Source organism: Staurois parvus, unplaced genomic scaffold, assembly GCF_062004578.1.
Source record: "Staurois parvus isolate SC_StPar_1 unplaced genomic scaffold, SC_StPar_1.0 ptg002113l, whole genome shotgun sequence".
Taxonomy (NCBI): domain Eukaryota; kingdom Metazoa; phylum Chordata; class Amphibia; order Anura; family Ranidae; genus Staurois; species Staurois parvus.
Window position 1 is genome coordinate 357,538 of NW_028319909.1, and position 17,106 is coordinate 374,643.

General features: G+C 44.5%; 1 long non-coding RNA gene across 1 annotated transcript in view; it reads right to left on the bottom strand.

Annotated features, from left to right (window-relative positions):
- The window catches only part of LOC149432672 (uncharacterized), a 91,657-nt gene extending 75,088 nt beyond the window's left edge, over window positions 1–16,569 (bottom strand). Inside the window, exon 1 of the long non-coding RNA XR_016308973.1 lies at window positions 16,334–16,569. This is a non-coding gene — a long non-coding RNA (uncharacterized LOC149432672). The remainder of the gene's footprint in view (window positions 1–16,333) is intronic.
- Window positions 16,570–17,106: the final 537 nt, after the last annotated feature.

Consider the following 17,106-nt stretch of genomic DNA (forward strand, 5'->3'; position numbering starts at 1 on the left):
TACCAGCCTGCCACTGCGGGTGTCTGTCCAGAGGGGACATGCTGGCTGTTGTCCTTGCTAGCAGGGACAGTGTTAATGCAGCAGCAGGCATGGAGTTAATGATGCCGTCTCATGCGGAGATGGTACTACACCAGTGGGTTCCCGCGGTGTCTGGCTCCTTTGTTCCACATAGAAAGGGGTCACTGTTGCAGGTGTAGAAAGATTCTTTTTTTTTTTCCCGAGCCCCTCCAGCAGGAAAAGAGATTTCTAAATAAGATCTGTCTTAAAGTGTAAGTCCACCTTTGCAGCTTAAAGAAAGAAAAAAAAAAAGGATGCGTCTCGTACGCGATGGCGTTACATTGAAACGTGTTCTTAAAGGGGTCAGTCTAAGAGCAGAAAAAAAGGGGGTCCCTGTTGCAGGTGCACAAAGATCCTTTTTTTTTTCAAGCCCCTCCAGCAGGAAAAGAGATTTCTAAATAAGATCTGTCTTAAGGTGTAAGTCCACCTTTGCATTTTAAAGAGAGAAAAAAAAAATGGATGCGTCTCGTACGCGATGGCGTTACATTGAAACGTGTTCTTAAAGGGGTCAGTCTACCGAAACGGATCGCAATTTTTGGCAAATTCTGGAGGTTTAATCTGAAACAGAAAATGGTATAGGCCTGATGTACATGGGCAGAACAAAAGGGGTCAGTCTACCTAAACGGATTGCAATTTTCGGAAAATTCTGGAGATTTAATATGGAACAAAAAATGGTGTAGGTCTTATGCACGCAGGCAGAAAAAAAGGGGGTCACTGTTGCAGGTGCACAAAGATTCTTTATTTTTCTCCGAGCCCCTTCAACATGAAAAGAGATTTCTAAATAAGCTCCGTCTTAAAGTGTAAGTCCACCTTTGCAGCTTAAAGAGAACAAAAAAAAAATGGATGCGTCTCGTACGCGATGGCGTTACATTGAAACGTGTTCTTAAAGGGGTCAGTCTACGGGCAGAAAAAAAGGGGGTCCCTGTTGCAGGTGCACAAAGATCCTTTTTTTTTTCAAGCCCCTCCAGCAGGAAAAGAGATTTCCAAATAAGCTCCGTCTTAAAGTGTAAGTCCACCTTTGCAGCTTAAAGAGAACAAAAAAAAATGGATGCATCTCGTACGCGATGGCGTTACACTGAAACATGTTCTTAAAGGGGTCAGTCTACCGAAACGGATTGCAATTTTTGGTAAATTCTGGAGGTTTAATATGGAACAAAAAATGGTAAAAAAAAAAGGGGGTCTCTGTTGCAGGTGTACAAAGATTCTTTTTTTCCCCCGAGCCCCTCCAGCAGGAAAAGAGATTTCTAAATAAGCTCCGTCTTAAAGTGTAAGTCCACCTTTGCAGCTTAAAGAGAGCAAAAAAAAAAATGGATGCGTCTCGTACGCGATGGCGTTACATTGAAACGTGTTCTTAAAGGGGTCAGTCTACAGGCAGAAAAAAAAGGGGGTCCCTGTTGCAGGTGCACAAAGATCCTTTTTTTTTTTCAAGCCCCTCCAGCAGGAAAAGAGATTTCCAAATAAGCTCCGTCTTAAAGTGTAAGTCCACCTTTGCAGCTTAAAGAGAACAAAAAAAAATGGATGCGTCTCGTACGCGATGGCGTTACATTGAAACGTGTTCTTAAAGGGGTCAGTCTACGGGCAGAAAAAAAAGGGGGTCCCTGTTGCAGGTGCACAAAGATCCTTTTTTTTTTTCAAGCCCCTCCAGCAGGAAAAGAGATTTCTAAATAAACTCCGTCTTAAAGTGTAAGTCCACCTTTGCAGCTTAAAGAGAACGAAAAAAAAATGGATGCGTCTCGTACGCGATGGCGTTACACTGAAACATGTTCTTAAAGGGGTCAGTCTACCGAAACGGATTGCAATTTTTGGTAAATTCTGGAGGTTTAATATGGAACAAAAAATGGTAAAAAAAAAAGGGGGTCTCTGTTGCAGGTGTACAAAGATTCTTTTTTTCCCCCGAGCCCCTCCAGCAGGAAAAGAGATTTCTAAATAAGCTCCGTCTTAAAGTGTAAGTCCACCTTTGCAGCTTAAAGAGAGCAAAAAAAAAATGGATGCGTCTCGTACGTGATGGCGTTACATTGAAACGTGTTCTTAAAGGGGTCAGTCTACAGGCAGAAAAAAAAGGGGGTCCCTGTTGCAGGTGCACAAAGATCCTTTTTTTTTTTCAAGCCCCTCCAGCAGGAAAAGAGATTTCTAAATAAGCTCCGTCTTAAAGTGTAAGTCCACCTTTGCAGCTTAAAGAGAGCAAAAAAAAAAATGGATGCATCTCATACGCAATGGCGTTACATTGAAACGTGTTCTTAAAGGGGTCAGTCTACAGGCAGAAAAAAAAGGGGGTCACTGTTGCAGGTGCACAAAGATCCTTTTTTTTTTCAAGCCCCTCCAGCAGGAAAAGAGATTTCTAAATAAGCTCCGTCTTAAAGTGTAAGTCCACCTTTGCAGTTTAAAGAGAGAAAAAAAAATGGATGCGTCTCGTACGCGATGGCGTTACATTGAAACGTGTTCTTAAAGGGGTCAGTCTACGGGCAGAAAAAAAAGGGGGTCCCTGTTGCAGGTGCACAAAGATCCTTTTTTTTTTTCAAGCCCCTCCAGCAGGAAAAGAGATTTCTAAATAAGCTCCGTCTTAAAGTGTAAGTCCACCTTTGCAGTTTAAAGAGAGAAAAAAAAATGGATGCGTCTCGTACGCGATGGCGTTACATTGAAATGTGTTCTTAAAGGGGTCAGTCTACGGGCAGAAAAAAAAGGGGGTCCCTGTTGCAGGTGCACAAAGATCCTTTTTTTTTCAAGCCCCTCCAGCAGGAAAAGAGATTTCTAAATAAGCTCCGTCTTAAAGTGTAAGTCCACCTTTGCAGCTTAAAGAGAGCAAAAAAAAAAAATGGATGCATCTCATACGCAATGGCGTTACATTGAAACGTGTTCTTAAAGGGGTCAGTCTACAGGCAGAAAAAAAAGGGGGTCACTGTTGCAGGTGCACAAAGATCCTTTTTTTTTTCAAGCCCCTCCAGCAGGAAAAGAGATTTCTAAATAAGCTCCGTCTTAAAGTGTAAGTCCACCTTTGCAGTTTAAAGAGAGAAAAAAAAATGGATGCGTCTCGTACGCGATGGCATTACATTGAAATGTGTTCTTAAAGGGGTCAGTCTACGGGCAGAAAAAAAAGGGGGTCCCTGTTGCAGGTGCACAAAGATCCTTTTTTTTTCAAGCCCCTCCAGCAGGAAAAGAGATTTCTAAATAAGATCTGTCTTAAAGTGTAAGTCCACCTTTGCAGCTTAAAGAGAACAAAAAAAAAATGGATGCGTCTCGTACGCGATGGCGTTACATTGAAACGTGTTCTTAAAGGGGTCAGTCTACAGGCAGAAAAAAAGGGGGTCCCTGTTGCAGGTGCACAAAGATCCTTTTTTTTTTTCAAGCCCCTCCAGCAAGAAAAGAGATTTCTAAATAAGATCCGTCCTAAAGTGTAAGTCCACCTTTGCAGCTTAAAGAGAGCAAAAAAAATGGATGCATCTCATACGCAATGGCGTTACATTGAAACGTGTTCTTTAAGGGGTCAGTCTATGGGCAGAAAAAAAAGGGGGTCCCTGTTGCAGGTGCACAAAGATCCTTTTTTTTTTCAAGCCCCTCCAGCAGGAAAAGAGATTTCTAAATAAGCTCCGTCTTAAAGTGTAAGTCCACCTTTGCAGCTTAAAGAGAACAAAAAAAAAAATGGATGCATCTTGTACGCGATGGCGTTACATTGAAACGTGTTCTTTAAGGGGTCAGTCTATGGGCAGAAAAAAAAGGGGGTCCCTGTTGCAGGTGCACAAAGATCCTTTTTTTTTTCAAGCCCCTCCAGCAGGAAAAGAGATTTCTAAATAAGCTCCGTCTTAAAGTGTAAGTCCACCTTTGCAGCTTAAAGAGAGCAAAAAAAAAAATGGATGCATCTTGTACGCGATGGCGTTACATTGAAACGTGTTCTTTAAGGGGTCAGTCTATGGGCAGAAAAAAAAGGGGGTCCCTGTTGCAGGTGCACAAAGATCCTTTTTTTTTTCAAGCCCCTCCAGCAGGAAAAGAGATTTCTAAATAAGCTCCGTCTTAAAGTGTAAGTCCACCTTTGCAGCGTAAAGAGAACAAAAAAAATGGATGCGTCTCGTACGCGATGGCGTTACATTGAAACGTGTTCTTAAAGGGGTCAGTCTACCTAAATGAATCACAATTTTTAGTAAATTCTGGAGGTTTAATATGGAACAAAAAATGGTAAAAAAAAAAAGGGGGTCACTGTTGCAGGTGTACAAAGATTCTTTTTTTTCCCTGAGCCCCTCCAGCAGGAAAAGAGATTTCAAAATAAGCTCGGTCTTAAAGTGTAAGTCCACCTTTGCAGCTTAAAGAGAGCAAAAAAAAATGGATGCATCTCGTACGCGATGGCGTTACATTGAAACGTGTTCTTAAAGGGGTCAGTCTACCTAAATGGATCGCAATTTGTGGAAAATTCTGGAGCTTTAATATGGAACAAAAAATGGTATAGGTCTTACACACATGGGCAGAAAAAAAGGGGGTAACTGTTGCAGGTGCACAAAGATTCTTTTTTCTTCCCAGAACCCCTCCAGCAGGAAAAGAGATTTCTAAATTAGCTCCGTCTTAAAGTGTAAGTCCACCTTTGCAGCTTAAAGACAGAAAAAAAAATGGATGCGTCTCGTACGCGATGGCGTTACATTGAAACGTGTTCATAAAGAGGTCAGTCTATGGTAACAGATCGCAATTTTTGGTAAATTCTGGAGGTTTAATGTAAAACAAAAAATTGTATAGGCCTGATGTACATGGGCAGAAAAAAGGGGTCAGTGTTGCAGGTGTAGAAATGTCCTTTTTTTTCTGAGCCATCCTAAAGCGTAAATCCATCTTTGGAACTCAAAGTGTTACTAAACCCACAACAGTACAATCAGTCTGTAGATGCAGTAAAGCATGCTTGGTATACTCACTGTGGAACCTAAGGGGTTAATCCTCTGCATTGTGTAAAAATGCTTTTTGATCCTGTCTTCTCTAATCCTCCCCTTCTTCCAGTGTCTACCTCTTAATTTCTGATAAGACGTATCTTTTAGGGCACTCTTCACATGCTCAGTTTGATGTGTATTGCTAGAGAGGTTTTTTTTTTCTTCTTGGGAGAGTGCATGTGATCAGCACAGGGCCAATCAGCACTGTCCAGACAGAGGTCAGGGGTCCTGCATCCTCCTAGAGCAGAATTAAAACTCCTCCTACAAGCTTTAACCAGTGCTCTGCTGGACACTGATAGAAGTTGCAAGATTGCTATATACTGCTGATGAGAAAAGGTATGTAGCAGTTTATATTTACTAAAATAATTGCATTTCCATGTTCGGTGTACTGTGGGAGACCGGAATAGTGAATGCAGGGTGCGGGGAGATCAGATATAATGAATGCAGGGTCCGGGGAGACCAGATATAATGAAAGCAGGGTCCGGGGAGACCAGGTATAGTGAATGCAGGGTCCTGGGAGACCGGGATATAGTGAATGCAGGGTCCGGGGAGACCAGGTATAGTGAATGCAGGGTCTGGGGAGACCGGGATATAGTGAATGCAGGGTCTGGGGAGACCAGGTATAGTGAATGCAGGGTCCGGGGAGACCGGATATAGTGAATGCAGGGTCCTGGGAGACCGGGATATAGTGAATGCAGGGTCTGGGGAGACCAGGTATAGTGAATGCAGGGTCCGGGGAGACCGGATATAGTGAATGCAGGGTCCTGGGAGACTGGATATAGTGAATGCAGGGCCCGGGGAGACCGGATATAGTGAATGCAGGGTCCAGGGAGAGCAGATATAGTGAATGCAGGGTCTGGGGAGACCAGATATAGTGAATACAGGGTCTGGGGAGACCAGATATAGTGAATGCAGGGTCTGGGGAGACCGGATATAGTGAATGCAGGGTCCGGGGAGACTGGGTATAGTGAATGCAGGGTCCGGGGAGAGCAGATATAGTGAATGCAGGGTCTGGGGAGAGCGGATATAGTGAATGCAGGGTCCGGGGAGACCAGATATAGTGAATGCAGGGTCCGGGGAGACCGGATATAGTGAATGCAGGGTCTGAGAAGACCAGATATAGTGAATGCAGGGTCCGGGGAGACCAGATATAGTGAATGCAGGGTCCGGGGAGACTGGATATAGTGAATGCAGGGTCCGGGGAGAGTGGATATAGTGAATGCAGGGTCCAGGGGGACCGGATATAGTGACTGCAGGGTCCGGGAAGACTGGATATAGTGAATGCAGGATCCGGGGAGAGCAGATATAGTGAATGCAGGGTCCGGGGAGAGCGGATATAGTGAATGCAGGGTCCGGGGAGACCGCATATAGTGAATGCAGAGTCCGGGGAGACCGGATATAGTGAATGCAGAGTCCGGGGAGACCGCATATAGTGAATGCAGAGTCCGGGGAGACCGGATATAGTGAATGCAGAGTCCGGGGAGACCGCATATAGTGAATGCAGAGTCCGGGGAGACCGCATATAGTGAATGCAGAGTCCGGGGAGACCGCATATAGTGAATGCAGAGTCCGGGGAGAGCGGATATAGTGAATGCAGGGTCCGGGGAGAGCGGATATAGTGAATGCAGGGTCCGGGGAGACCGCATATAGTGAATGCAGAGTCCGGGGAGACCGGATATAGTGAATGCAGGGTCCGGGGAGACCGGATATAGTGAATGCAGGGTCCGGGGAGACCGCATATAGTGAATGCAGAGTCCGGGGAGACCGCATATAGTGAATGCAGAGTCCGGGGAGAGCGGATATAGTGAATGCAGGGTCCGGGGAGAGCGGATATAGTGAATGCAGGGTCCGGGGAGACCGCATATAGTGAATGCAGGGTTGTGGGTTTAGCAACACTTTAAAGAGAAGAAAAAAATGGATGCGTCTCGTACGCGACGTGTTACATTGAGACGTGTTTTTAAAGGGTCAGTCCACCTAAACGAATCACAAATTTTGGTAAATTTTGACAGTTTAATAGAAAACCAAAAAATGTCATAGTCCTTATGCACATAGGCAGAAAAAAAACCCCACGCTTTAAGCTGCATTTTTTTTATGTTTTTGAACTCATTCCTATATTAGTCTTCACAAGAATAAAAAAAATCTTGGTCAGCCGCACATCTATAAATGATTTTCAATCAAATTATATCACCGCAATTATAATAGGGAGATACAGCATACAACAGCTAACGCATTTCACATACAACAGCTAACGCATTTCACATACAACAGCTAACGCATTTCACATACAACAGCTAACGCATTTCACATACAACAGCTAACGCATTTCACATACAACATCTAACGCATTTCACATACAACAGATAACGCATTCCACATACAACATCTATCGTGTTTCACATACAACAGCTAACGCATTTCACATACAACAGATAACACATTTCACATACAACAGCTAACGCATTTCACATACAACAGATAACGCATTTCACATACAACCTCTAACGCATTTCATATACAACAGATAACGCATTTCACATACAACAGCTAATGCGTTTCACATACAACAGCTAACGCATTTCACATACAACAGCTAACGCATTTCACATACAACAGATAACACATTTCACATACAACAGATAACGCATTTCACATACAACAGCTAACGCATTTCATATACAACAGATAACGCGTTTCACATACAACACTATCGCGTTTCACATACAACAGATAACGCATTTCACATACAACAGATAACGCATTTCACATACAACAGCTAACGCATTTCACATACAACAGCTAACGCGTTTCACATACAACAGCTAACGTTTTTCACATACAACAGCTAACGCATTTCACATACAACACTAACACGTTTCACATACAACAGCTAACGTGTTTCACATACAACAACTAACGCGTTTCACATACAACAGCTGACGCTTTCACATACAACAGCTAACGTGTTTCACATACAACAGCTAACGTGTTTCACATACAACAGCTAACGCGTTTCACATACAACAGCTAACGCGTTTCACATACAACAGCTAACGTGTTTCACATACAACAGCGGCCGCGTTTCGCATACAACAGCTAACGCTTTTCACATACAACAGCTGACGCTTTCACATACAACAGCTAACGCGTTTCACATACAACAGCTAACGCGTTTCACATACAACAGCTAACGCGTTTCACATACAACAGCTGCCGCGTTTCGCATACAATACTAACGCGTTTCATATAGAACAGCTAACGTGTTTCACATACAACAGCTGACGCGTTTCACATACAACATCTAACACATTTCACATACAACAGCTAACGCGTTTCACATACAACAGCTGACACGTTTCACATACAACAGCTAACGCGTTTCACATACAACAGCTGGTGCGTTTAAAAAATGTTAAGAAGACTAAAATTATATACAATTTATGGTATCTTAAGATGCGCTTAAGGCATGCTAAAGTGGCCAGTGGTGTTTTAGTCATTTTAGTATGCTGTAGGCACTATGCAACCCTCCAAAATCCCTTTCCGGCAGCGTTACGCATGTCTTTGATGATGGAGTGGGTGGGCCTCCATCGGCGCCCCCAGACCTGTGACCAAGCTGTTTGTGAGAGCTCACGGCCAACTACTGACGATTGGGAGACGATAGGTGTAGCGTTTGTACTGTGCAGCCAATCCTGGGCGGAATCGCTGTCCTGAATCGTACGGCAAAGCGCATAACGTGCGCTCGGATACCGTTTATCTTGGGTGCAATTCAGTTGCAGCATGACAGAATCGCCCGGCAACTGCAAAATATGCGCTTTTTAAAAATAAACGCGTGCAGCAAAAAAGGAGAAGGAGCTTCTTTTGGGCGACAAACTTGCATAAGGCGTGACGGACTCATGAGAAAATCGGCCACACAAAATCATACGCGGGAACGTGAGTTTTCCTAACGCAAAGTGCGAATGGGGCCGAGCAATTGATGGCACCTGCATGCATCTAAAGAGGGCAGCGTGTTCCCGCGCAGGGCAGAAAAGCGTATTTCCCTGTCCATAAGTGGTCGTTTACACTAGCGGTTGGGTGGCGGTAAAACCAGGCGGTTGAGCTGCATTTTCACCACTCCCCCTTTACATGGAAAGCCAGCTCTTGAGGTGTGTACACCTGCTGCAGAGCAGGAATTATACCCCTGTTGAGTTCAATGGGCGGCAATTCATGCAGTTTTAGGCCACCATTTAGGGGGTTAGGAGGCAATAAAATGCCTTCTCATTGCCTGTCAAATGCGCTCTAAAAAGCGATCCGAATGCAGATCACTCTTTAGAGGGCAAACGTATTAATGAGGCCTAAAGGGGGCAGCTATATGTGGTGGTGGTGGTCTGCTGACATATGCTCTGAACTCAGATTGTGTGCGCCTCAGGGGCGGACTGACCGTTTGGAAACTCGGGCACTGCCCGAGGGCCCGGGGTCAGTAGGGGGCCCCATGAGATGCCCCTGGTACCTTTTTCATAGGCTTTTTTGAGTTTGGGCAAGGACACAGGGGCCCCATGATCCCCTATTGCCCGGGGGCCCCATGAATTGTCAGTCCACGCCTGGGGCGGACTGACAACTCATGGGGCCCCCGAGCAATAGGGATCATGGGGCCACTATGTCCTAGCCCACACTCAAAGCACACCCAGGGGCTCCATGAGTTGTCAGTCCACCCCTGCCCAGCACCTTTCCAAAAAAACGCATTGCAGGAAACTGCATAGGTGTGAATGGGACCCATAGGAAAGAAGGTTAGATGGACTAGCAGATTTGAACACAATAACCACTTATTATTATTATACAGTATTTATATAGTGCCAAAGGGTTTGCTCAGCGCTGTACATTATAGTGGGGGACAGTACATGAGACAATACAGTAACAATACAATACACGAGGGGTTCGAGGGCCCTGCTCCTAGGAGCTTACAATCTAGGAGGGAGGGGGTGGTGGTACAGGAGGAAGTGGCTGTGGGGGATGGAGTGGTAGGAGTGGAGGAGATCGGTTGTTAGGTGAGGGTGGGGTAGGCTTCCCTGAAGAGATGGGTTTGTAGGGTGCGCCTGAAGGTGAGGAGGGTAGGTGACAGTCTGATGGATTGGGGTAGTGAGTTCCAGAGGATGGGGGAAGCCCTGGAGAAGTCCTACAGTCGGGCGTGGGAGGAGGAGACCAGGGACCTGGAGAGTAGGAGGAAATCAAACTCCAGCTCACGCTTTATAGGCAGTTACAGCAAACAGTTTTTTTTTTCCATTTTGTGATAACGGTTTTACATAAATAAATAAAAGCTGATCATTATAATGCAGGCCATAGACGGGTCGAACATCGGACGATTTTTCGAACGAGAAACAAAAAAATTGGTCGTTCGTTAAGCCAACGTTACCACCAACGATTACAAAAATCAGCCGACTAAATCATAAAGCTCACCCCATATAACAGCCAAACTTCTGTTCCTTGCAGAGCAATTTTTTTTCATTAAAACGATCGTCCGATTTGGCCATCATTGCCGTGAAAATCGTCCGTTTTCCGCAAATTTTCCAACATGACCGATAATCTATAAGTGCAAAATCCCCGAAGACCGGCCGACCAATTAACCCACTAACAGTGCGAAAATCGGCCGATTTTTCTTTCGGACAGAAAATCGGCCGATTTTTCTTTCGGACAGAAAATCGGCCGATTTTTCTTTCGGACAGAAAATCGGCCGATTTTTCTTTCGGACAGAAAATCGGCCGACTTTTCTTTCGGACAGAAAATCGGCCGATTTTTCTTTCGGACAGAAAATCGGCCGATTTTTCTTTCGGACAAAAAATCGGCCGATTTTCGAACCGTCTATGGCCGGCACAAGTATCCTGTCAGTGTTGAATGGTTTGTCTCATCCCTGTAACCCTGTAAATCGGTCGTTCGTTAAGCCGACGTTACCACCAACGATTACAAAAATCGGCCGACTAAATCATAAAGTTCACCCCATATAACAGCCAAACTTCTGTTCCTTGCAGGTCACGGCTCATGCGCAAATTTTTTTTCTCTAAAACGATCGTCCGATTTGGCCATCATTGCCGTGAAAATCGTCCGTTTTCCACAAATTTTCCAACATGACTGCTAATCTATAAGTGCAAAACACCCGAAAACCGGCCTACCAATTAACCCACTAACAGTGCAAAAATCGGCTGATTTTTCTTTCGGACGTAAAATCGGAATGGTTTGTCTCATCCCTGTAACTGATACATTCTGCTGGAGAGCTCGTTCTTTTGCAAAAACATCAAACTTACTGGATGGATCACCGGAAGAAAATAGAAGAAAGAAAGCATAAAAAAAAGAAAACGAATGCAGCCACCGCATCTTGGAATGATTCAATATAATAAATGTTTGCTTTTGGGTTTAATACCGCTTTCAAATGAAGAACAACACCTATTGCATATGATGGACCTGTGTATCTGACTCCTCATCCAGCTCTGCCACACTTGTCTGTCTATGCCTTGTCTCCTCCTCCCATGCTCGTCTCCAGGACTTCTCCAGAGCTTCCCCCATCCTCTGGAACTCTCTACCCCAATTTATCAGACTATCGCCTACTCTGCTCACTTTTAGGCGATCTCTGAAAACCTATCTCTTCAGGGAAGCCTATCCTGCCCTCAGCTAATAATGGACTCTTCTACTCTTCCAACCAGTCCATCCCCCACAGGTATTACCTTTTGTACCACCAGCCTCTCCCTCTTAGATTGTAAGCTCCCAGGATCAGGGCCCTCCTAACCATCTTGTATTGAACTGTATTGTTGCTGTATTGTCTCCCTTTATATTGTAAAGTGCTGAGCAAACTGTTGGCGCGATATAAATCCTGTATAATAATAATAATAATATATAAATCCTGTATAATATTAATAATAATAATATATAAATCCTGTATAATAATAATAATAATAATAATAATATATAAATCCTGTATAATAATAATAATATATAAATCCTGTATAATAATATTAATAATAATAATATATAAATCCTGTATAATAATAATAATATATAAATCCTGTATTATAATAATAATAATAATAATAATAATAATATATAAATCCTGTATAATAATAATATATAAATTCTGTAAAATAATAATATATAAATCCTGTATAATAATAATAATAATATATAAATCCTGTATAATAATAATATATAAATTCTGTATAATAATAATAATAATATATAAATCCTGTATAATAATATTAATAATAATAATATATAAATCCTGTATAATAATAATATATAAATCCTGTATAATAATAATAATAATAATATATAAATCCTGTATAATAATAATAATAATAATAATATATAAATCCTGTATAATAATAATAATAATATATAAATCCTGTATAATAATATTAATAATAATAATATATAAATCCTGTATAATAATAATAATATATAAGTCCTGTATTATAATAATAATAATAATAATAATAATAATATATAAATCCTGTATAATAATAATATATAAATTCTGTAAAATAATAATATATAAATCCTGTATAATAATAATATATAAATCCTGTATAATAATATTAATAATAATAATATATAAATCCTGTATAATAATAATATATAAATCCTGTATAATAATATTAATAATAATAATATATAAATCCTGTATAATAATAATATATAAATTCTGTATAATAATAATAATAATATATAAATCCTGTATAATAATAATAATATGAGCTTTACACTCGCTGAGGACCCCCAATGTGTCGGTTGCCCATTTTTCAGGAGTCCTATACAAACGATCAGAAATGATATGATCAATACTGAAATGAGAATGGCTCTCCAGCCATGAAGGGGTTAAGGCGGCAGGTGCCTGCTCCATTGTTAGTCAAGGCTGCAATGTGGCTTGGTGCTAACACCCCGGCCACATCTGGTGCGACTTGGCATGCGACTTGCATGCCCTGCGACTTGCAAATCGCATGCCAAGTCGCACCCTATTGTGCGCAATTACAGCGGTCATATCGGTGCGGTTCCGACCGATTTCCAAAGTAACGCATGCACTACTTTTGGTGCGATTTGCATAGACATCTGGCAAATCGCACCTCAAATCAGCAAGTCCCCCCGACTTTGAAATAACGCGACTTCAATGTAAGTCGCACGATTTCAAAGTCAGGCTTGATGTGACCGGGGTGCTAACATGGCTTTTGCAGCATTGGTAGGGGTTGGTTTACTAAAGGCAAATAGACTGGGCACTTTGCAGTTGCTCCAGAGCTTAGTAAATGAGCAGAAGCACTGCTGACTTCCATCATCCAATCATGTGCAAGCAAAAATGCTTCTTTTTTTTTTGTTTATACCCTATCACGTGATTGGGTATTCTTTGCAAAGTGACAATTCACCTTATTTACTACGCTCTGGAGCTACTACGCTTTACAAAGTGCACGGTTTATTTGGCTTTGGCATGGGCACCACAAATTTGGAAGCCTGAAATTGTTGAAAATGTCTTGGTATGCTGATGCCTTACGAGTTCCCTTCACTGGAACTAGGGGGCCAAGCCCAACCCCCAAGGAACAACCCCACACCATAATCCCCCTCCACCAAACTTTACACTTGGCACAATGCAGTCAGGCAAGTACCGTTCTCCTGGCAACCACCAAACCTAAACACGTCCATTGGATTGCCAGACAGAGAAGTGTGATTGGTCACTCCAGAGAACACCTCTCCACTGCTCTAGAGTCCAGTGGTGGCGTGCTTTACACCACGGCATCCGACGCTTTGCATTGCACTTGGTGATGGAAGGCTTAGATGCAGCTGCTCGGCCATGGAAACCCATTCCATGAAGCTCTCTACACACTGTTGTTGGGCTCATCTGAAGGCCACACCAAGTTTGGAGGTCTTTAGCTATTGACTCTGCAGACAGTTGGCGACTTCTGCGCACTGTGTGCTTCAGCATGCGCTGACCCCGCTCTGTCATGTGACGTGGCCTACCACTTGGTGGCTGAGTGGCTGTTGTTCCCAGTTGCTTCCACTTTGTTATAATCCCACTAACAGTTGAGCGTGGAATATTTAGTAGCCAGGAAATGTCACGGATGGACTTATTGCACAGTTGGCCACCTATCACGGGACCACGCTTGGAGTCACTGAGCTCCTGAGAGCGACCCATTCTTTCACCAATGTTTGTAGAAGCAGTCTGCATGCCTAGGGGCTTGATTTATACACCTGTGTCCATGGAGGGGATTGGAACACCTGAATCCACTGATTTGGCAGCACAGTGGCTAAGTGGTTAGCACTTCCACCTGGCAGTACTAGGGTCGTTGGTTTGAATCCTAAGCACGGCACGACCTGCCTGGAGTTTGCGTGTTCTCCCTGTGCCTGTGTGGGTTTCCTCCCACTCTCCAAAGACATGCTGGTAGGGTGTGCTTTACAAAGTGCACGGTCTATTTGGCTTTGGCATGGACAGCACAGTGGCTAAGTGGTTAGCACTTCCGCCTGGCAGCACTGGGGTCATTGGTTCGAACCCCAACCATGGCACCACCTGCCTGGAGTTTGCATGTTCTCCCTGTGCCTTTGTGGGTTTTCTCCAGGTACTCCGGTTTCCTCCCACACTCCAAAGACATGCTGGTAGGGTAATTGGCCCTAGTATGTGTATGTATGAATGTGAGTTAGGGACCTTAGATTGTACACCCCTTGAGGGTTAGGGACTGATGTGAATGTACAATATATATGTAAAGCACTGCATAAATTGATGGCGCTATATAAGTACCTGTAATTTTAAATAAAATCAACCCCATTGTGTCCACGTCATCCCCAGTTATTCTTTTTAGGAAGCAGCAGTGAAGGGGTTAAGGGCCGCAGGGTTACCCAGGTCACAGTAGGGCCCCTAGAGGAGACCTGAAGGGTCTTGGCAATGGGGAATGGGTTAAAGTGGCAGGATTCTGTAATGCTGTGAAGTCTTTTTCTGTCGATGTCACAAAAAAAATACAATTACGAAAGCGTAGAAAAAGCATTACGTCTGTTGTATCATGCGTTAGTCTAGAGAGCTCTTTATTTCCAGTGGGGCACAAGAGGGGGGTCATACCATCGGGGCTGCGGGGGGTCTTACCATCGGGGCCGTGACGGTCATACCATAAGGCTGTAGGGCTTCTGGCAAGTTCATTGCCTTCCAGCAGGCCAAGGGTTAAATCTGCAAGAGTTATGTTCTTCTTGGCATCCAGCAGGTAAGGGGTTAATGCTGCAGCACCATGCAGCTCACAACCCCCCCCTCTGAAGACCCATAGACATTAATGCTGCAGAATTATGTGAGCTTTTTACAGGGCCAGGCCACCTTATTCGGTGCGCGTTCCCTTGGGTATATACAGGGTTAATTCTGCAGGACCGGATGCTGCGAAGGTCGTTTCCGTGGGGTCAGCCGGCGGGCGGGCGGTCCGAAAGGCCCCACCAGCAAGTTGCTGTTACAAACATGCTTTTTTCCCAACAAGACCCTGCACTGAAGGGGTTAATGTTGGAGGATAGTGTGGCCTTTACTTTTTTTTGGGGGGGGGGGAATTTAGAGAAAGGAAGGGGTTAAAGCTGCAGCATTCAGCGAAGCGCTGCATGCCCCCTCCAGTGGCAAAGGGGTTAATGCTGCGGCGTTTGGCGAAGCTCTGAGAGGCCCCTCCAGCGGCAAAAGCGTTAACGCCGAGGCGTTTGGCGAAGCTCTGCGAGGCCCCTCCAGCGGCAAAAGCATTAACGCCGAGGCGTTTGGCAAAGCTCTGCGAGGCCCCTCCAGTGGCAAAAGCGTTAACGCCGAGGCGCTTGGCGAAGCTCTGCGAGGCCCCTCCAGCGGCAAAGGCGTTAATGCCGAGGCGCTTGGTGAAGAGCTGGAAGGCCACTCCAGCTCCGAAGGGGATAACTCCGTGGCACTTAGTGGAGTTCTGCAAGCCCCCCCGGGGGTTAGCACCGTAGTGGGTTAATGAGCACTCAGCAGCACTTAAGCTATTGACGCCGCAGGGACGTGCAGTCTCTCGGGGCCCCGCGCCAACAAGAAAAGGAGTTAACGCAGCTCAACGTTTAAAAAGGCGTTAATGATGCAAGTGCGCGGCCCCATCAGCCACGGAGGGGTTAATGCCGTGGCATCAGAGCGGTCCGGACAACGGGTTAAGGCTGCAGCGCTGTGGCGCGCCACGGGTTAATGGCTTAGTGACGCTAGCGTGAGATTTAACCCCTTGCTGCCAAGCGGAGATGGCTGAAATTGGAAAGAGGGCCGTTGTCAGCAAAGGGGTTAAATGTGACAGTCTCAGGCGGAATGTCACTTGTGCCGGGTGCGCCTCGCCTGGGCCTCCCAGTGGCAGGGGAAGGGTTTGTGTTATCCCTGTGAAGGCCTCTCTCTCTCTTCTGTGTGATAGAAGAAGGAATGCAATGCTTACCTCTCTGCCGGGGATATTCTTCCTCCTGGCTGCTGCTTCTGTTCTTCCTGAATGACTTCCTTTTCCTAATACTACTCAGTGCCTGGACTCCCCCCTGCAAACCTCTGGCTTCACTTCTTCCTCTGATCCCTGTCTTCTCCCACCCGCTCTCTTCTCTACTGCCTCCCTCCTCTTTCTTTTACTACCTCCTCCATCTCTTTTTCTTTTTTTTTTTTTTTGCCTTTCCTCTGTCTGCGTTCTCTTTCCTCTCCTCCCACTGCCCTCCCTGTATTCCCCTCCCTTTTCCTCTCTGCTCTCTCTCTCTGGTTCTTCCTTCCTTTTACCCTGGCCGTGCGACTCTGTCCCCTCTTTAAGGATCTCCCTTTTGTTCTTCCTTCTACCCCAGCCATACATCTCTGTGCCCTCTTTAAAGTTCTCTCAGTTTTCCTTCCTTCTACCCTAGATGTGCACTGAGTTTCCTACTTTAAACCTCTCTTCTTTTCTTCCTCCAATCCAGGCCGTGCAACTCTGTCCCCTCTTTAAAGCTCTCTCTCTCCCACTTGTTCTTCCTTCCTTTTACACGAGCCATGTACTTCTGTCCCCTCTTTAAAGCTCTCTCTCTCTTTCTCTCGCTTGTTCTTCCTTCCTTCTACCCCAGCCATGTACGTCTGTTTCCTCTTTAAAGCTCTTTCTCTCGTTCTTCCTTTCTTCTACCCTAGATGTGCACCTAGTTTCCTACTTTAAACCTCTCTCTCTTCTTTTCTTCCTCCTTTCCAGGCCGTGCAACTCTGTCC